Raw genomic sequence first — 21,598 nt, 5'->3', positions numbered from 1 at the left:
CCACAACACTTATATTATTTCCCCCCTTATATTATTTTCCCCCCCTTATATTATTTTCCCCCCCTTATATTTTCCCCCCCTTATATTTTCCCCCCCTTATATTATTTCCCCCCCTTATATTATTTCCCCCCCTTATATTATTTCCCCCCCTTATATTATTTCCCCCCCTTATATTATTTTCCCCCTTATATTTTTTCCCCCCTTATATTTTTTCCCCCCTTATATTTTTTCCCCCCTTATATTTTTTCCCCCCTTATATTTTTTCCCCCCTTATATTTTTTCCCCCCTTATATTTTTCCCCCCTCATATTATTTTTCCCCCTTACATTATTTTTCCCCCTTACATTATTTTTCCCCCTTATATTTATTTTTCCCCCCTTATATTTATTTTTCCCCCCTTATATTTATTTTTCCCCCCTTATATTTATTTTTTCCCCTCTTATATTTATTTTTTTCCCCTCTTATATTTATTTTTTCCCCTCTTATATTTATTTTTCCCCCTTATATTATTTTTCCCCCTCTTATATTATTTTTCCCCCTCTTATATTATTTTTCCCCCTCTTATATTATTTTTCCCCCTCTTACATAATTTTTTCCCCCTCTTACATTATTTTTTCCCCCTCTTACATTATTTTTTCCCCCTCTTACATTATTTTTTCCCCCTCTTACATTATTTTTCCCCCTCTTATATTATTTTTCCCCCTCTTATATTATTTTTTCCCCCCTCTTATATTTATTTTTTCCCCCCTCTTATATTTATTTTTTCCCCCCTCTTATATTTATTTTTTCCCCCTCTTACATTATTTTTTCCCCCTCTTACATTATTTTTTCCCCCTCTTATATTTATTTTTCCCCCCTCTTATATTTATTTTTCCCCCCTCTTATATTTATTTTTCTCCCCTCTTATATTTATTTTTCTCCCCTCTTATATTTATTTTTCCCCCCTCTTATATTTTTTTTTCCCCCCTCTTATATTTTTTTTTTCCCCCTCTTATATTTTTTTTTCCCCCCTCCTCTCCCCCCTTCCTCTCCCAGTGACAAATCAATTACTTGTTTAAATTCGAGTTGAACTCCCTGAACCGCGAGCCGGCGCGGCGGAAGGAAGCAGCTCTTCCTTGGGAATAAACAAAAGGCCATCAACAAAAATTAAAAAGACCAAACTCCTTCCCAAGTCCGAGTCGCTGCGGGAGGAGGAACGAGGTTTGGTAAAAACACACCAAAACCATTAAAAACCCAGAAAAAACCCCTCAAACCTCCAGAAATTCCAGATTTTCCCAGCACATTTTAATTTTATGTGATTTTCTTGGTTCCTACCCCCTCCCTCCACTCCCCTCCCTGCTCAGAGGGCGTTTTAGGAGAGCTCTCTCCATGGGGAGCGCTTTTTGCCTTGGACTGTTCACCGATGCTGGTCGGGAAGGAGCCCTTTCCCCGCCGCCGTCTCGTGCGCCAGAGGCTTTAGAAAACCTTTCCCAGCGACGCTGCCAAATCCTAACGAGGAGGATGGGGAAACACAGACACTTTGGGCTCTGGGTGGGGGGGGTGTCACAGCTTTTTTCCTAAAATAACCTTAAAAAACAACAAGAAGGACTTTTTTTGAACCAAAGGAATTTGCTAAACTCCAGGATTAACGTTGGAAGGGATGAAACACCAGGAGATGCTTTGATTTGAATTTCCTTCTTGGTTTTTCCCCCCCCCCCTTCCTCCTCGTTGCTCAGGGGATGTTTAGGACTCAAGTGGTACCCAAAAAGGGGACGGATGCGGGGTTACTCCCTCCATCCCCTTGTTGGGATTGTTCCTTCCCCATCGCGTCTCGCTGGGAGCTTTAATAAAGTATTATTTGGTTGTAGAGGAGAGATTTCCAGACCATAAAGAAAAGATTAACCCAAATGAAACTGAAAGGACGAAAAAAAGTGGTGAAATTTTCTTTTAATGGTATCTTCAGATGGCATCATCAGCTCCCACCATGCGCATGTGTTAAATCATATAGGGAAAACCTATAATTATTGTAATTGCTCTTTTTGCTTCAGCCTAACAAGCTTCAACCCATCTCTGGAACCGGTTGTTTTGCAATAGTTATTTGTCAAGTCATCAAATCCCCCTTCCATTCCCCCACCACCACCAACCCCCCCCCCCCCAAAAAAAAAGAGGAGGAGGAGGAAAAAAAAAGTAGATGCTAATGAGTTTTTCCTGTTTACATTCTGTCTGCTGTTCTTCTTTCTAAAGCTTTTCAACTCCATAAAGTTCCTTGCTGAAGATGAATGCTCGGCGGTATCGTTCCTGCTAATAGGGCTGGGCCAACGAGCGTAATAATTCCATGTCCCGCGCTTAATAATGACAAGTGAGGAGTTGTGAATGGCACGGGCTTGGCGGCGCTCTGGGAAACTTTGGCTTTGAGGAGCCCTGAGGAGGGAAAGGATCTTGAAATGTGAACTGGGAAACCCTGGTGCCCAGCATCCTTCCGGGCCGAAGCGGCGTTAACGCAGCGGGATGGTTCGGCTTTGAGGTGGTGGTGGGGGGATAACGTGCTGGCACCCAAGTTAAGAACTATATAGGAGAATTATTTATTAGCAAAATTTCCAGGATACTTTATATTTTGGGCTGGATTTATTTTGGGGGGGGGGGGGGTTGGGAAGAGAGTAACCCAAAATTTACAACTCCCCCATCAAATTGCATCCACGTACGCGGCTTCCTGATTTGAAATCCATATGTGGCCGGTCGGCTCCGTTCTCAGGAGCCAAAACAGCCAGAAGGGAGGGTTTTTTCCTCAGTATTTCTGGATATTTTCCCAATATTAATACCCTCATGCAGGCTCCAGATCCAGTACCAAGACCCCCAAATCCCCTGAATCACAACCACCACTACGTAGTTAGATATATCTGCGTGCGCCGCGAGAGCGTCGGCGGGGATGCGTTTCCCACAGCTAAATTGATCCGAACCCTCATGGAAATAAGCAGAGAGCTGGTTTTAAGCAGGATGAGGGGAAGCAAGGAGGTGGTGGGGGCTGGAATATACCTTTGTGATACCTTTATGCTTCAATTTAATTTACTCACGGCAGGTCCGATGGCTCCGGCCGCGCGGCGTACGCGGGGGAAACGGAAGCAAAGCCGGGGTTTGTTAAAACAGAGAGGGGGATTAGTAAAGCTTGAGGATTCATTGCAGGATGTTAGGTTGGATTCTTAGTTTGAAATATGCTTGGGGATTCACTGCAGGATATGAGGTTGGATTTTTAGCTTGAAATATGCTTTGCATATGCTGATGGGAAGCGAACTTCACCTCTTCATCTGTGCCAGCAGGGACAATCCTTAGTGGGTGGGGGGGTTAGCTTGGATTTGGGGGGGGTTGAGGGTTTGGAGGGGGGGTTTTTTTGGTGGTTGTTGCTTTAATTCCCCCCTAAAAAAATAGTCTAAATAGAATTTTGATATGATTTGGTTCCGGATGGATGCGCGACGGGGCAAACGATGCCGGGGTGTCGACATCTAACAGCGCCTGTGCCGAGCTGCCTTGTTGGGGGGGGGGGACGACACACGTTGGTGTTTTGGGGGGGTTAACAAAAGATCTGATGGCTGGTGCAGCCTTTAAATACCTTTCCAACTGATCTACAGGAAATTGTGCAGAAGAATTGTTTGTTTCCTGTCGCGGGGTAAATCTGGTTTGCATTACGCTCGCTTCACTGTAAAACCGCCGCGGTGTTTCGGAGACGTGGGATCCTTGTTCTTTGACCCAGGGAATTGATTTGGGAAAGGGAATAGTATTTTTTTTTTAATAACTTCTGTTGGCCAGTTTTCTTACTGGTTTTATCATACTCTCTTACTGGTGCAGTGAGGAGATTTTTTTAAATTCTAATTTTTAGGTGGAAATTTGAATTCTTTTTCATTTTTTAAGCAGCCTCTGAACTTTGCAGCCTGACAGGGCGGTGGGAAAGGTACCCACAGCTCAGCTATTGATCAACCCAGCCCCTTTAGACATTGCTAAATCCTCTGGGGGGACAAAAAAACCCCTCTTTGCTCCCAGCACAAGATACCTGCTCCCAATTTCCCCAGCCCTCCCGGCGCTTTTTCCTCGCTCGTGTGGAGCAAGAAGCTGGATTTAACTCACGCTGGCAGTGTTTTCCTCTCCAAAGTGTTTGTGTTCCAGCCTTGTTTGGTTAATCAAAGGATTAAGCATCGAGACGGTCGCGTCAGAACCGATCTCGCGCTCCGTTGACTCCCTTTATATTGGGGTTGGGGGGTTTTTCTTCTACAGTGGAGAAATCCTCCAGCTCATTAAAAAGTTTCCCTCAGTCCCCAGAGGGTCGGTGGGAAGAGCAACGTGCTCAAACCTAAGCAGGTACCTCCTAAATATTTCCCATCCAGCTTGGTGTTGGTATCCCACAGCCAAAAATTAGAGATTTCCCTGGAAAACTTCTTTTATTCCCCAAAAAATAAAAAATTCAGGGTGGATTTTGGCTTCTCTCAATTTCTCTTTGCTCAGAGGAGAGTTTTTTGGGGTGGGTTTTTTTTTTTTCAGAGGGTAAAACAACTCCCCCCCTTCCTTTTTTTTCCTTGTTCCATTTCTCCTAAGAAAATACTCCTCCAGCAGAACTCAAAAGGGGCTTTTAAACTTGGGAATCAGCTCCTGGAAGAGCAGAATCAGCCCTTTGGTGTGGAGGGATTTGGCCTTTGGGGTGGTGCAGGACTGGCTGGTTTCCTATGGGGCAGCTCCAGCTTTAGATGCTCTCAGGTTGTTGGGGGGTTGTTTTTCCCCCCTCAAGCCATAGATGATTTAAACTTTGCACTTTTAAAACTGGAATGCAGGAGAATCTCAATCTGGGAGCGTGTTTGGATGCGTTGTGTATGGTACCATAGCAGAGCTGTGATTTATTTTCCCTATAAGGGTCTTAGTGATGAAATTAATAGTACTTTTTAATATAGAAACATTTAATATATGTGTAAATATTTACAAAAAACAATAGAAAAAGCATAAAACCCCTCTCCTTAAAGTTTGCTCAGAGGAAATTTCATCCACCTGCAGAGCTTTATTAGGTGCCTGCACGGGAGTGAGAGCTCACGTGCGCGGGATCAAATCGCTCTCTAAGCCGCGGCCTGAGCTCTCGGTGATGAAAAGCAGATGAAGAGACGAAGGCTCTGGGCACCCAGAGAAGGGGAAGAATTGAGTTGGGTGCTGATGGTGATTTAAGGGTGACAAAACCTGTCATCCCATGGTGATGGGGAGAGCGCTGCAGCCCCGGCGCAGGGGTGGGGGCGCGGGGCTGGTAATTGGCGCGGCCGCGCGGGGATGGTGGTTGGACATCTGCTGCCGTCGTAACCACCCCACAAATGAGGAAAACCCCCCTCCCCAGCTTAAGAGAAACCAAAAAGGGGGGTGGGATTAAGCCCAGCCAAGGGCTGATTTGGCTTTTTCACCTCCGCAGAGGCGAGGGGGAGAAGCGCGGCGCGGGCGCCGCCGGCCGCAGCCCCCCTGACAAAGGGGATGTCCGCCCTGCCAAGCAAATCTCCCCGCTTTAAAAATAGCTCCGTGCTCACTAAGTGCCCTTTCAGAACTGCACTTAAAAGAGTTGAGCCAGCAGCTGGTGAATCAGCCTTATTAAATTCCACTATTAGCTCTATACATTGGGTTTCTTTTCTTTTTCACCCCCCTACCCCAAGCCTGAAATCCAGAGTATCTCCTGGTAGAGACAGCACACAAAACCCTCATCCCACATGGAAAGGGGTTTAAGTTTATTTACCCTTTATTTTAACCTTTTTTTTAAAGAAATAATTAAAAGAAATTAAATAAAATAAAAGTAGTAAATAATTTTTTAAAAGCCAAATTTCCTCCTTGTTTTAATAAATAATTTTTAAAAAGCCAAATTCCTCCTTTTTTTAACAAACAGTTTTCTAAAAATCCCAAATTTTTCCTTTTTTTAACAAATAATTTTTTAAAAATCCAAAATTCCTCCTTTTTTAACAAATAATTCTTTAAAAATCCCCCAATTCCTCCTTCCTAATGAATAAACCAACCCAGTCGTGCCTATTTCAACCCGTGACGTGCAGCGGCGGTGCAAACGATCACGTGCGTTCCATCGAACGATTCAAAAAAGGGGAGATCTGCCCCCCCTTCGTTATTTTATTGACTCTTAATTAGAAATTGCAGAAATATTTGCAGGCTGCTGAGCCAAACTCACAAATGAGAGGGGGAAAAATTGATTGCCCAGCTTATTGTTATAGTTTATTATCATATATAAGCATTATTTCCTTATGAGTTCGTTACTTGCTATTTCTTTGATACTTATTAATTTTATTCTTTTTTATTAATTATTATGATTATTGGTGCTGCACCTGTTTATTGGGATGGTGGCCGCTTCCTCAGGCTACCCAGGGTGATGGAAGGGACCATGGGTGTATTTAATGTGTGGGTTTGCTTTTCCCTGTCACCCACCCTTGCTGTCAGGGGAAGGGATGCTCAGGGAAAGGATGCTCGGGGAAGGGATGCTCAAGGAAAGGATGCTAGGGAATGGGATGCTCAGGGAAGGGATGCTCAGGGATGGGATGCTCAGGGAAGGGATGCTAGGGAATGGGATGCTCAGGGAAGGGATGCTCAGGGAAGGGATGCTCAGGGATGGGATGCTCAGGGATGGGATGCTCAGGGAAAGGATGCTCAGGGAAGGGATGCTCGTGGAAGGGATGCTCAGGGAAGGGGTGCTCAGGGCACACAATGTGCTTTTAGCAGGAATTATATTGTGAGAAGCCTGGCTTGGCAAGGCTAAAACTGCTAAAATTTGGGATACACTGAGTTGTTCAAGGGGTTTTTTTGCCCCCCACCCAATCCCCAAGCCTGCTGGAAGCCCCTCCCCAGAGATGCTGGGGTGGGGGAGCCCATTGTCAGCCACGGGGCTTCCCTCAGCCAGGCTGTGCCGCCCACCTCCAGGACTGATGTAATTCTCCTTTCTTCCCCCCCTCCTGCTGCATTTTAGCTGGATACTTCCTACTGCACTCCCTGCTTCCTCTAATCTCCATCGCTGGGAGCTGCTCATCCCTCCCCATCCTCCCCCAAACCAGGTAGACTGGAAGAGTGGGAGAAGGAATGATTAAGCTATCGGTGTCTTTTAAGTGGTGGGTGGTTGCAGCGCTCAGACAATTACAGATTGGGAGGTACAGAGGGATCGGGATTCCTCTGACTCCAGAGCACCTGACGTGTATCGCGTCTCTCTTACCCCCCCCAACTTTGCAGCCTCCCTCATTATTCTGGTTTTACACAATTAACTCTATTTCCAGACTAAAGAAATTAAAAATACTCTTTGGCCATGGTGCAGGGAGGGGGAATAACCCTAAACCCAAACATCCTCCTTGCTGGTTTCATCCTTGCCTGCTAAACCCCTCGTGTCCGCAGTCGGCACAGCAGTTTGGGCCCAGGGTGATGGCAGCTGCTGGGATGGGAAACTTGGATTTTGGATGGTTTTGGTGTCTTGACTTCCCAATTTAGTATTTCCTGAACTGTTCCCCACCGCTGAAGCGAAGCACGTGGTGGTTTCGGTGGTTTATCGCTGACATACGGTGCTTTTGTGCTCATCGACTTCAGGCAGAGTTCAGATGGGAGGTGACTGGTCCTCTCAGATGGGAGGTGACTGGTCCTCTCAGATGGGAGGTAACCAGTCTCCTTGGGCATGGGTCAACTGGTCCCCTTGGCTGCGAGATGACCGGTCCCCTTGGATGCAAGGTTACTGGTCCCCTTGGACAGACATGAGGTTACTGGTCCTTTCAGATGTGAAGTGACCAGTCTCCTTAGACAATGGGCAACTGGTCCTCTTGGATGCAAGATCACTGGTCCCCTTGGATGTGTGGTTACTGGTCCTCTCAGAAGTGAGGTGACCAGTCCGTTTGGACAATGGGGTGACTGGTCCCCTTGGCCGCAAGGTTGCCGGTCCCCTCGGACATGAGGTGACGGGTCCCAGTAGCCAATAGCCCCCATCTATTGGGATGTTTGGGGTGGATTTTTTCATTTCTTTCATTATTTTCATCCTTTTGGTCTCATTTTTCCCTCCCCACCCATTCTCACACCAGCAGCAGGTGTGTTAGAGGGGGAAGCTGCCTCTAACCAGAAAGGTGACCGACACCACCACCACACTGGAGAATTTCAGATTTGGTGCCTCTAAAGGACTGTAGGTTAAATCAGCTAAAGTAAATATCTCCCACCCCTTCCTCATTCCTGAGGAGCATCATCTCCCCTGGTTAACGACCCTGCCTCGCGACGGAGGGCTGTGGATTCAGCCAAGGGAGGGCACCTTGTAGGGGACCATAAAATCCCCCCTGTGTGGAGAGGGCTCTGTGCTGAGAGCTTCAGGCAGAAGCCTGGTTCTGCTAATCCCCCCTCATTGCCTGAACCACACACGTGGCTCCGTGGAAGTGGGGCTGTCAGATCAGTTGTGCTGCTCCCGCTGCACGCCGGGACCCGCCGCCGCGCTGGGCTTGTGGTCGGGGATGTTGAGAAGATCTAGAGCGAGGTCTTTAATTTGCTCTGCTATTAACTCCTAGGATGGTAATTTGCTTTTGGTGTCTTATTTATAGCCCAGACTATTTTTCATGCCTAAAGAAAAGGTTGGGGGGGGGGGGGATGTGGAAAGCTCCTATAAAATGACACCACTTTAACCCCTCCTCGCTGTGGCTGTAGCTCTGGATTCCATCTGAGAGGAAATCACAGCGGTTCCAGTTCCTGTGCCCGCCCCACGTAGCGCACGGAGAGCCAGTGGGGGGGACATGGTGGGCCCTGTGGGTCCCAGCCTGGGTCCAGCACTGCAGCAGCTGTGGTGGGTTTGGGTTTTTTCTTGTTTAAAATCAGATTATAAATGTTTTTGAAGCACTGTGGTTCCCAACTGGGAGATACTTGGGGGGAAGGTGAATGTAGGAAGAGCCCACAGCGACACCCAACTTCAGTGGGGGTTTGAACATACTGGGGGCTCACACTCTTGATGTCCATCTATGATGTCCAACCTGATGTCCTGGTCCCCCCAGTGCTGCTTTAGAAGGTGCTGGGTATTTATGTCAAGCTGGCCTGGGTGGAAAGGGAAGTTTTGTTGAAATTTGTTGTTGTTTTTAATCCCCAGTAAAATGTAGATGAGATTCCATAAGCTCATACTGGAAATCATCAAATCACAGAATGTGTTGGGTTGGAAGGGACCTTCCAAGGCCAGCTAGTCCCTGCAGTGAGCAGGGACATCTTCACTAGAGCAGGTTGCTCAGAGCCCCAGCAAGCCTGACCTTGAATATCTCTAGGGATGGGGCCTCCACCACCTGGACAACCTGTTCCAGTGATCCACCACCTTCAGAATGAAGAACTTTTCCCTCATATCCAACCTAAATCTGCCTTTTTTGAGATTGAGGTGGGATATTATTGATGCTGGAGGAGATCCCAAGACTCTTCCTTGTACAAAAAGAGACAGGAGCTGTCAGTAGAGACTTGGGTGCGTTTGTGGTTACCGGCACGCGGGTGGGAAGCTGGGAATACTTCCACCATGAAGGATTTGGGACTTGCTGGGATGCCTTGTGTCCCTGAGTGGGGAGAGGACGGCAGCCATCAGAGGGAATTTAACCCTTCCACTCCCTTCCTGGCCTTTGCCCTCTCCTCTTTGTGTTGAAGCCAAGCAAGGGAAGCTCTTAAGGATTTATTCCGGTGCCGATGCCACAACGGAGATGTCCTTCGGTCTGATGATGCCCATTTGCTAATGGATGGGGAGTAAGTGGTTTGCTGAGTAGCACTCATGGTGGAGACACAGAGAAGGGGTCTTTTTTGGAGATCCCTCAGTGCCAAGAGTGCCAAGTCTGGTTCCTGACCGCTGAGATACTGGTGACCGCAGCTTTATTAGCAGAGGAACCCCTTCAGCTTGGCTGGTGGCTCCCCACTACCAACCCATCATTCAGTGCAGCCAGGAGCAGTGGGTTCAAACACCTCTTGAGATTTTGAGTTCAGAGAGTCCATAGTTAGCTCCACACATCCCTAGTTGGGGAAAATTTCTCCGCTCTGGTGAGCACTGAATCTTCTCAGGACTCCTTTGCCTGGTGGGGCTGGGCGTTGGGCGGTAGCGGTGGCACAGACTGGCAGATGCTCCATCCTGGAGCACATGCTGGTGCACAAACCAACATTTTAGTGGGGTTTGTTTTTTTTTTTTGGTGTGTGGGGGTGTTTTTCCTTTCCCCTTGCAGTAATTGCAGCGTGAAGAGGCATTTGCGTCGGGCGCTCTCGTTTCCAGCTCGCCCCGGCGTTCGGTTCCTGTTATGCAAATCCCACTTTAAACTTAGAACTGCCAATTTGCATTCATATTTTGGGTTCATAGAGCATCACAAAAACAAGTGCATCTTAATGAGAGTTTGGGACATTAAAAAACCCCCCAATGCTGGTGCTCATTAAATGCCATGAAATGAAATGAAGCCTTTCCTTGCCAAAACCCACAAGGCAGGTTGAGGCTGAGTGGAGCCCTCACCGAAGAGCGCTGCGACGCCGCGGGGCAGCAAAGCCCTGCTGGTGTCCTCTCTGGCACCCCAAGTCCTCTCCTAGCCTTGGGCTCCTCCAAGCCTCTCCTGGCTAAAGCGCCGGCGACTCCGGGTGCTTCGTGAAAGCGATGTGGCCTGTCCCTGTGCTGTCTTGGCGCTGGCCATGTCCAGCCTTCCCACTCATGTTGGCGTCTCTTTGGGTCCTTTAGTTTATCTCCTTCATTAAGAAGGCACAGGAATTAAATCAAAACCCCAGTATTTCATTCCCTAACGAATTTGCAGCCAGCTTTTCCAGTCCCCATCGCCATCCTCCAGCCGGAGCCGCGTACGGAGCGACGGCTCGAAGGGTCCTCGCGGTGTCCTTGTGGTTCAGTGCCAAGTTTTCCAGTCACAGGGGACCTTTGTGGAGAGCTTTGCTTTTCCATGCTCAAAGTGAAAGGTGTGGGGATATAAATCTCGGACGTACGGACATCCCGCTGCCACCCCGGTTGGTGCAGCACTCCTGGTTGGCTATTCCTCACTGGAGGAGAACACAGAAGGAGGGATATGCTGGGAAAACTCGCCCTTCTCCCACTCTGAGGTTGATTTAATTATTTTCCCTACTTTGAACAATTATTTTTGGCTTATTAATACTGGAAACCATCCCAAGGCTGACACTGGAGAAGCCGCTTCCCTCTCCGCCAGCCAGAGGAGAGCGAGGACGGGGTTAACCGAATCCTTTTCTTCCTCACTCAGAAGTGATAGAGACTTTTCTTTTGACTAATGTAGCTTAATTAGCGGTCAATTAAAACTGAACATTGTTGAATTGACGTTCTTTGATCAAACTCCTTGGCATGGGCTCCCTTTCTTTAACTAGCCACCATCTTGAATTCATTTGGAAGCCGGAGTGTAAACAAGTTTAAAACTGGTTCTTTTATAAGAAGTCAGCGGCCTTGTATAGCTGTGGTTTCTTTCTATTCCCCCCACCCCTCTTTTTCTTTCCCTTTCCCCCCCTCTCCCCTCCTCCTTCCCTTTCCTTAACTTCAGGAGGCGGCAATTCAAAGCGGCGTTAAATGAAAACACTGCTCCACCCCAAAAAAGTACAGGGGGTTGTTTTTCCAGTAGGAAAAAAGTCCCCTTCATTAATCAAGATCCACTGATTCCTCCTTGTTCTATCTCTCCTCATAATCTAGTTTCTCTCTGGTACATAATTTCCTTGGGATCTAACGTAGATCTGGATTCATAATTAGGCAGCACTTGCTGGGAGCATGGTTTTGGGAGCGGGGGGGCTCCGCGTTCGACCAGCAAACAAGAAGAATGTGGGTTTAAAACCCTTACAGGACCTTAGATTTAGTTAGAGCAGCGAGGCTTTAACTTCTGGGGATCACAGCAGTGAGAACTAAAGGAAAAGCTCAAAGCATCAGTGGTCAATTTTGGGGAGGGGGCTTTATTTTAATCATTACATCTCAAGAGGTTCCCGTTAAGTGGATGGTACCGCTCGAGAAAGGTTCACACGATGGGAAGAACGTGTCCTCTGCAAATCTGGTGGGTTCTGGGGTTGGGGTTGGGTTCTTTCCTTGCCTGTGTCATAGTTCAGGCATCTCAACGGTAAGATTGAACCCAAAATAAGGGTGAAAACACTCGGGTAGCGCTAAAAGTCACCGTTAAGCACCCGGCTTCGTTAAACGCTCCGTCGGGCCGGCCCGCGGCCCCCGGCGCTGGTGTTTAAAGGATGTTTTCAGAGGAGGGTGAGTTTTCTGATGAGCAGGCTGAGATTTTCAGCCTGTTATTTATTTATCAGTCCCCGTCCTTTAAACGCGGTCGTTTCCGCCGCGCTGTTCTTATAACTCAGTATTAAGCTCATTTACCAGCTGAACTCTGGAGGAAAACAGAGTTTGGGAGTTGAGGGGATTTTTTTTATGGTTGGTTGTGAAGTTTTCCTCATCCTTGGGTAAAGTTTCCCATCGATAACCTCACCGGTTCCCATCGACGCGCTCTCGGGCCGGTTGAGTCAGCGTTGGGTTTGAACCGCGACATCGGGTGTCTTGAGTGTGTGACACCATTCATGCTCCTAAGAAAGGATCAGGTTGGGTTGGGGTGTTTTTTCTGTGTGTGTGTGTGTGTGTGTGTGTGTGTGTAATTTGTGTGCACAATTCCAGTGACTGCACAGCCAGGCTGCGTACAAAGGGGTTTACGGAGCCGCGAGCGCGGCGGAGTAGTCGCGGGCACAAGTGCTTCATTTACATGCAGTCGTGGTGATGGGGAAAACACAACTCTGGAGCGTGTTTGAGAATCAGACCCCGAGAGGACCCTTCATTCAGAGAGCTTTTTAAACACTGACAAACTCCACTTCTCAAATACAGCTGCACCGCAGCCCGGGCTGTGATCTGGATTAGGGCGGGGGCGGCGCGGGGTTAGAGCGATAATATGAATTGAAATATGGTTTATTGGGGTGGTTTTTTCTCCCCTTTTTCTTTCTGATTCAAATCCACCCATCTTCACACGATGGAGTTTTGAGGTTTGAGGAGGTTTGAGTCACCCTCAGCCCAGCTTCAATCTGCCAGTCGACCTGAATTTCCCGTGGTCGCGTTGAACCCGTTCACGTTCGCACGGTCCTGATACTCTCAGTATTAATCAAAGAGGCTCAAAACCTCCTCCTCCTCCTTCTCAAAGAGTAATTCATCCCCCAAGAAAACGAAGTTGGAAGGCTTTGAATGTATTTATTTAAGCCCAGCGTCGTTGCACAGGCAGAGGTTAAATCATCACAGCCCCGGTCGGGCATCCGCTCGCTCCCACCATCCCTTCTCCTCCAACCTAATGGATTTGCCTGAGCTTTTCAATTGAAAAATCTTTAGAGAAGGTAAATATCCTGCTGGAAATGATAATAAAAGAAGTTAAAACAAATGACTTCCATATTTCCAAGCTGCTTCTGCCTTGCTCTGGGCTTTCATTGTAGGAAATTGCTCGGCGGCGATGACACCATCGGATTTCTTTCTCTTTTTGAATGATGGAGGTTTTCAACTTGGAAATCCCTTTCATCAGAAACTGGGTGTAAAAAAAAAAAATCAAGAGTCCTAAACAATAATTAAAATAAAATTTCCATCTCTTGACAGAGAGAGAAATTGTTTATAGTAAATGTGCCTTTCAGCCTTCCCTCATGCCTTCTCCCAAAAGGGCTGATTAGGATGTAATAATTGGGGCTGATAGCAGGAGGAAGACGACAATTCCATTTAATTAAAGCTAATTTATTTTACTTTAACTTGGTGATGTCCCACATGAATAAGAGTAGATTGAGCAGATAGATTTATTAATGGGTACTGACATCTCTGCTGACAGAAAAAGCAAACATTTTCTTTCCTCGTTGTTTTTCTTGTGTCGCGGCACCTGAAACCGCTGTCACCCCCTTTCCCTGTCCTTCCTGGAGATGAAGCTGTTTCCGTGGAGGGCACAGCTCAGTATTCATCACCCCCAGACAGGTCTGAGGCACTGGGTTCAGACCAGGACCCGCCTTTTCCTAAAACTCAGACCACAGGAAGGGGAGGTCTGGGCTCCTTTCCGCTCGCGGCTGAAGCTCTGGTTTCCACTTGAGTTGGTTGAGCATCCAGCTATCCTGGAGTTGCCTGGTTTATGTGGAGCACCTGGTGAAATCCCGGCTGTGGGGGGCTTGTAGGGGGTGCATCCACCTCTCTGCTGGAGCAGGGATGGGTTGGAGGTGTCTGACAGGAGGATTTGCATCCTAGCCAGTAACAGAGCTATTTAGAACTGATTTCCCAGGGATGCTCCATCAGCCTTCATCCCAAACAGCAGTACTGCTATCCCTAGCACTCCCCAGCAGAGCTTCCTTCCCTTTCCTTTCCCCTTTCCTCCCCTTTCCTTTCCCCTTTCCTCCCCTTTCCTTTCCCCTTTCCTCCCCTTTCCTTTCCCCTTTCCTCCCCTTTCCTTTCCCCTTTCCTCCCCTCCTTTTGGAAACAGTTGCTCTTTGGAGGGCCATTTGGTGAGCTCTGCATCCCAATTGCCCAGCATCCCATAAAAACCATTCCCAGTCAGAGCAGAATTCATCCACAGTTCTTCACCCATCTGGGGCTGGTGGCATCACCTCTTGGTAACTCTCCAGGGTGAAACCAAATGGCAGGAAGGAATCAGAGCCCTGGATAGAAAATCTCTGGGTCTATTTATGTTGTTGTGCAGAGAAATGACATCATGGTGGGATTTTTTCTTCCTTTTTTTGGGTTGTTTTGGGGTTTGTTTTTTCCTCTTCATTTAGTTGACCCCTTTTTAACTTTGGGCGTTCACAAGCTGCAGCCTTCAGCAGTCCCATCTGGAAAACATTTGGATTGGACAGGATCTGTGGGATTAGAGGATCATATAGGGTGGGATAAAGGGGGGGGGGGAGGTTGGGGGGAAAACAACTCCCCCCTCCCAACCCCCCCCCCTCCCCCCTGATGTTTATGGTGTGCTGAGCATAGGGATGCTCCTTGTGTGAACGGAGATTCCCGCTGGGAGCAGGACAGCGGGTGCTTGGGAAATGGGTGCTTGGGAGATGGGTGCTTGGGTCCAGGTTTCAGCAGTTCATTTCATACAGCTGGTGCTTCGTGGTGGCTTTCAAGTTGACGTTAGTCTTTGCGTGGTCCTGCTCAAGAGGAGAGGCTGGTGTGGCGGCGGCGGCGTTGCGGGAGGCTTTATGTGCACTGGGGGGCACAGAATGGGAGCCTGGTGCAGGGTGCCCATCCATCCATCCATCCATCCATGGTGCAAAACCTTCACCAGGAGATGTTTTGGCACAGGAGGTTATGGTTGATGAGTCTCCTGGGCCTTGGGTGCACCTGGAGAAGCGTCACCAGTCAAAGGCTGTGGCGGGTGGAAAACACGACGCTGAGGGGATGGCGGGTGGAAGACCCGAGGCAGAGGGGGTGATGGGTGGAAGACCCAACACAGAGGGGATGGTGGGTGAAGACCCAACACAAGGTGGTGGGTGGAAGACCCAACACAGAGGGGATGGTGGGTGGAAGACCCAACACAGAGGGGATGGTGGGTGAAGACCCAACGCAGAGGGGATGGTGGGTGAAGACCCAACGCAGAGGGGATGGTGGGTGAAGACCCAACACAAGGTGGTGGCTGGAGGATCCAGCACAGAGGGGGTGGTGGGTGAAGACCCAACACAAGGTGGTGGCTGGAGGATCCAGCACAGAGGGGATGGTGGGTGAAGACCCAACACAAGGTGGTGGCTGGAAGACCCAGCACAGAGGGGATGGTGGGGGAAGACCCAACACAAGGTGGTGGCTGGAAGATCCAACACAAGGGGGTGGCGGGACGCGCTTGTGCGCCCAGCCTCGCACCTGCGCTCGCTCCCCGCTGCGCCGACCCACCTCCTCCGCTAACCCCGGCGAGCCCCCCGGGCCGGCGCGGCGCGGCGGCGGGGGCGACGTGCCGTACAGGTGGCTGCCCTGGCTCCAGACACTTGTTTTCCACGGCGCACCGTGCACTTAACGGCTCAGCAGGACCTGCAATTTCATCCCTCTCGCGGGGCCGGGGGGCGGCGGCGGGAAGAGGCTGGGAGGGGGTTGGGGGGGGGGGGGGGGGGGAAGGCTGGGTTTCCATGTGCTTTTCCGTGTCAGGGCTCATATGGTCTCAATTAGTGTTTGATGGCAACGCCAGGCCCGAGGCCTTTGGCGTGTTTGTCCTGGGAGAAAGATCTGGAAGAGCCGCCAGCTGGTTTTGATTGCAGGGATTGCAGGTTGATGGAAGAAACGCGGGGTGAGGTAGGTGAGTGGGTGGGATGGGGGGGGGGGTGGGTGGGTTTTCCTTCCGGCCCCTTGCCAGCCCAGCTCCGTAACGTTCTTCAGGGCTGCGCTTTTCATCAGCGCCCCCGCTCCTCTTCCTCCATCCATTCCCCTCCTCCTCCTCCTCCTCCCTCCCAACATGTGGCTGAGATTAAGGACCTGTGGTTTGAGAAGTGCCCTTCTGCTGGAAACCTGGAGCAGGTCAGCCCACGCATATGAAACTACAGGCTTGTTCTTTATTATTGAAATTAATTTCAGGGCTTTTTTTTGACTAAAAACTGGGGAAATTCATCCCCAGCTTGGCAGGGCGGGCGCTGCTCCCATGGCAGAGCTGGCCAGAGGGATGCTGGCAGCTGACCGCATCCCTCGAGCAGTGGAGAGGGAGAAATGGTGATTTTTTTTAGAATTATTATTATTATTCTAAATATTTAATATTTTTAGTATTAATAGTGAGAGCGTTTCCCTCTGTCTGCTCCAGCTGGGGACGTGGTGCTGCCCAGGGCAGATCCATCCTTACAGTCCCTCAGCTCCCAGGATCTCATATCCCAGCACAACACATCCCCATCTCCTGGGGTCTCACATCCCAGCACAACACATCCCCATCTCCTGGGGTCTCACATCCCAGCACAAGACATCCCCATCTCCTGGGGTCTCACATCCCCATCTCCTGGGGTCTCCCATCCCAGCACAACACATCCCCATCTCCCGGGGTCTCACACCCCCATCTCCCGGGGTCTCACACCCCCATCTCCCGGGGTCTCACATCCCAGCACGCCTCTGATGGTGAGTTTCCAGTCTACAAAGTCCCCAACAAACCAACTTTGCTGGGGCACAACATGAAACAGGGAACCTGGAACACCACACGGCCACGCTCCATCCTTGGCTCACCCATGTTGGGTCCGGTTGATGGAAGCCAAAGGGTCCCAGCAAGGCAGAGGTGACACAGAGCCTCATGCCACGAGCCCTGTCTAGTTCCAAAGCCTTCTCACTTAAAAGAGGGGCTTTTTCCCCCCCTTCTGACATCTGCTAATGCAGAGCAGCTTGTTCCAGCGAGCAGGTTTATTCCTCCTGACAGCTCTGCTAGCCGCTCGGCTTCGCTGTACCGTAATGCACTTCTAATTGAATAAACCCTCTCCTTGAGATCTTCATTTTAAAGGAGTTTTGCTGGGGATTTTCAAGCCTCTGGCCTGCTGATTGATGGCTTCATTCTCTTCACAAATGTTTCCTTGGAGCCAGGTGTACCTATTGAACTGGATTGTTCCGTGTAGGGAAGTAACGCCGCTCTCCATCGCCAGCGTGTTGTACAGCCCCTCCTTTCCCTGATGTCTTCTTGGGGTGTGAGTGTTGGGATCACAGCCAGCACCCAAAAAAGAGCCAGGGTGGAAGGGGAAGAGACAACTCGTGCCTTTCCTTGCTCTGGTTGGGTTCCCAAATACCTGTGGCCTGCTGCCCCTGGCCACCCGGGTGGCAAGACTGCAGTGGGTCAGGTCCTCCGTGCTGGAGGCATCTCCCTCTACTTGGGAAGCAGAGACCTCCCCATCCATGATGTCTGGTGGCATTGTCAGAGCTGTGTATCCTTTATTTGATGGACTCCCCAAGGTTTGGGTGTGTCACCACAGGCAGGCAGTGAGCACGTGGTGTCTCTGGCCCACAAGCATCAGGGTCCATCGGGGCCATGAACATCCAGAGATACTGGTCCATCTGGCCCCTAAACATCCAGGGATGCTGGTCCCATCTGGCTCATGAGCATCCTAGAGTGCTGGTCCTTCCAGCCTGCAAATGTCCAGGGATGCTGGTCCATGAGCATCCATGGATGGTGGTCCTTCTGGCCTATGTAGGCATCCAGGGATGCTGGTCCATCTGACCCACGAACATCCAGGGATGCTGGTCCACCCATTGTGAGCATCCTGGGATACTGGTCCACGCAGCTCCTGGGCATCCTGGGTTGGTGGTCCCTCTGGACCACAAACATCCAGGGATACTGGTCCACCCAGCTTGTGAGCATCCAGGGATACTGGTCCATCCAGTCCATGGACATCCAGGGATGCTGGTCCACTTTGAGCTGGCCACAGTATTTGGGAACCCACCCCAAGTGAGGAGACACATGAGTTGGCTCTGTGGTCCATCTGGACCACAAGCATCCAGGGATGCTGGTCCATCCAGTCCATGGCATCCAGTGATGCTGGGCTCAGCCAGAGACATTGAGCATCACCTTCTCACAGCATCAGCTCCAGTAACCATGACTCTTGAGAGAGATTGGAAATGCATTCCCAGGACAGGGAGCTTTTGGAAGGGCTGAAGAGGGAAGAGGTGTTTGGAAGTTGCAGGCAGGCTCCCAAAACTGGCACCAACGTGCTAATTTTTTCATCGTGTCATCTTCCAGGCTGGCTTGGGTTTATTCCCAGCTCATTATTCATCAGCTCTTCAAACCTCCCAGCATGAGTCAGAAGGAGTTGCTAAATTCAGGCTGTCTTTTAAGAACCTGAACGTTGTCTTTACATCTCTAATCTCTTCTCTGTCGCTTCTACTCCACGTCTGCGGTCCCACCGGCGCCGTAAAATTCACCCCTTTGGTTTCCACTGCTCTGGCTCGATTTATTGGGCTGTTTTCTTTAGGGTGATGAATTACATCTCTCTTCCAAGAGGGTTATCAGCACTGTAAAATTATCCAGCATCATTTTTTGGGGGGAGGCAGAGCATTTCTGTGATGAAATAATATATTAATTTGCTTTATTTTGGGGGGATTTTTAAGACATTCCTGTGTGGATGGGTGACAAAAAGGGGCTGGTTTGAATATTGTTCATCTGGATCATCGTCTCTTCTGCTCCCTTTGCTGCCTGGAGGTCGTGGTGATGCAGAGGGAGACAGAGATTCCTGCCTGTTTGAACAGGAGAGGAATTCCCACGCGTTGCTCTTTGCCAGTGTCGTGATGACATGAGAATCCCACCGTGGTACCAGTCTGAAAATCATGAATATTGATGGGGAGAGAGTGAGACTTCTTCAGGAAACAGGAGATTTCTATCTAGTTATTTCTTTTCCAAGCTGCCTTCTACCTCCAGATTCTCAGGACTGAGCCTGTCCCAGCCAACTGAGTTTGTTTGCTTCAGTGGGGTGGCTTTTGCTGCTGGAAAACTCAGTGGGAGAGTAAATCTGCCTCGAGCAGGGAAGAGTTAAACCCAGTTCCAGGACACATCCTAAGCTGGCCCTTCTTTTGGCTGCTTTTCCCCATCGTTTCATGACCTCCAGCCTCCATCTGCCCTCTCCTCCTTTGCTTTCCATCCCTTCCCCACCTCCATCCTGACCTTGAAAGCGGTGTGGGGTCATAGCAGGGTGTGAGGACAAGGGATTGTCCCTGTCCTGGGACAGGGAGGGAGCGGTGCTGGTCACCCCCAAAACAGAGGGAGTGATGGCAGAGGACACAGGAGGGTTTTTCTTCCTCTCTCACCGTGGTAGTTGGGCTGTGTCGTGGCACTGATGAGGTCATGTGCAAGGTGATGAGGTCATGTGCAAGGTGATGAGGTCATGTGCAAGGTGATGAGGTCATCTGCAAGGTGATGAGGTCACCTGCATGTCCAGCCAGGAGAGGGACCCTCTCTGCTCCATGGGTGCAGCCCAGAGCAGCCCTGGAGCTGCTCAATGTATTGAGCTTGATCTGGGTGCTGGATATATTCAAACACCTTTTCCCTTTCCTTTTCCCTTTCCTTTTCCCTTTCCTTTTCCCTTTCCTTTTCCCTTTCCTTTTCCCTTTCCTTTTCCCTTTCCTTTTCCCTTTCCTTTTCCCTTTCCCTTTCCCTTTCCCTTTCCCTTTCCCTTTCCCTTTCCCTTTCCCTTTCCCTTTCCTGTTATTTTATTTTTTCATTTATTATTTTATTTTAATTTCAAACTATTTTCATTTGTATTTATTTGAATTTTTCACATTTTTAATTTTCAAATGTGTATTTATTTGCATTTTTACTATTTTCTTTCATTTTCCATCCTTTTCATGCTTTCTATTTTAATTCCTTTTATTTCATTTCCTTTGGTTTTATTTCATATTGCTTTATTTTCATTCCTTGTTTTGGTTTTGTTCTTTTCATTCCTTAGCAGCTTCTATTTTTATTTTACAGCTCCTATTTTTATTTTAGGCTTCATCCTCTATATTTTATAGTTACATTTTCTAGTTTTATCCTATAATATCTATTTTCTAGCTTTATCTATTACCACTTTTATCTATATTTTTTTACATATCTCTATATTTCATTCTTCCCCTCCCTTCTTGCCCAGCTTGACTCTTCAGGGATTAACTCCATCCAGCCTTTGGGTCTCCCTTGGGAAAACCTCTGCTCTCTGGATGCCCCCCCACTGCTCTCCTATCCCTTCTCCTGGGATTTTTAGGAAGCCTCTTGCCTCTGGTGTCCCCCCCCCCAACTCTCCCTTACCCAAACCACAGCGCTCATCCCAGCAAGATGCCAAGAGGGATGGAGTGAAGCTGGAGGAGGGAAGGGGGAGAGGAGATCTTAGGGGGAAGTTCTGAGGGGCTGGAAGGGGCTGCCCAGAGAGGGGGTGGGTGCCCCGTCCCTGGGGGTATTCAAGGCCAGGTTGGATGGGGCCCTGGGCAACCTTGTGTAGCTCCAGGGCTGGAGGTTGGTGTCCCTGCCTGTGGCAGGGGGTTGGAGCTCTGGGACCCTTGGGGTCCCTCCCAACCCAGCCCAGGCTGGGATTCTGTGATCTTGCACTGTCAGCTTCACTGTGGCTTGGGCAGGGAGTTGTGTTGTCTGTTGCTTCACCCCAAGGATCCGTCTTGCAGCATTCCTGGGCCTCACTCCTTGAACCCGCGGCTGGTCAGATGGTTTCCCCAAGCTCCCCAAAACCACCTCAAGCTCCATGGAGGCATCAAACACTCTGCTAATAATTAAACAGCTGATTTTTGCTTCCCTTTGGCACCTCAGGCCTGTCCCAGGCAGCTTTTCTGGCTGCACAGGTGACGCTGAGGCTCAGGGAGGAGCTTCCCCAGCTCCATCCCGCTGCCGGGATGGACAACACACCCCTGGGTTTCTCTGTGGTTTAGGAGGTTTGGGGGGGGAGTTGGAAGCTTTTTACTGCCCCTACCGTGGCTGGGGGATGCTGGCTGGAGGAGAACCATCCTCTTTTCCCATCCTGGTGTTTTGCTGCTGGGTTTTTCCCCCCCTCCTCTCCTCCCCTTCCCTTTGGCTGTGACCTGCGAGCGGCGGAGCAGGCGCTCTGCCAATTTTGTGATCTGCTGCCTGCTTCAAAATGGAGGCAGGAAGGTATCCATTTTCATCAAGGAGATGACAGTGCTTCAGTCTTCCTGACCATCTGGAAGAGAGAGGCACCTCCAGCGCTCAAAAACAAAGCGCTCCGGAGGAATCCAGCCCACC

General features: G+C 49.4%; 1 protein-coding gene across 2 annotated transcripts in view; it reads left to right on the top strand.

Moving 5' to 3' along the window:
- The window catches only part of TCF4 (transcription factor 4), a 210,800-nt gene that overhangs the window by 149,678 nt on the left and 39,524 nt on the right, over nucleotides 1–21,598 (top strand). The window lies entirely within an intron of this gene.

The sequence above is a fragment of the Gallinula chloropus genome (assembly GCF_964237585.1).
Source record: "Gallinula chloropus genome assembly, chromosome: Z".
NCBI classification, from domain to species: domain Eukaryota; kingdom Metazoa; phylum Chordata; class Aves; order Gruiformes; family Rallidae; genus Gallinula; species Gallinula chloropus.
Note: the sequence above shows the minus strand (reverse complement) of the source record. Positions and strands in the feature narration are given on the sequence as shown.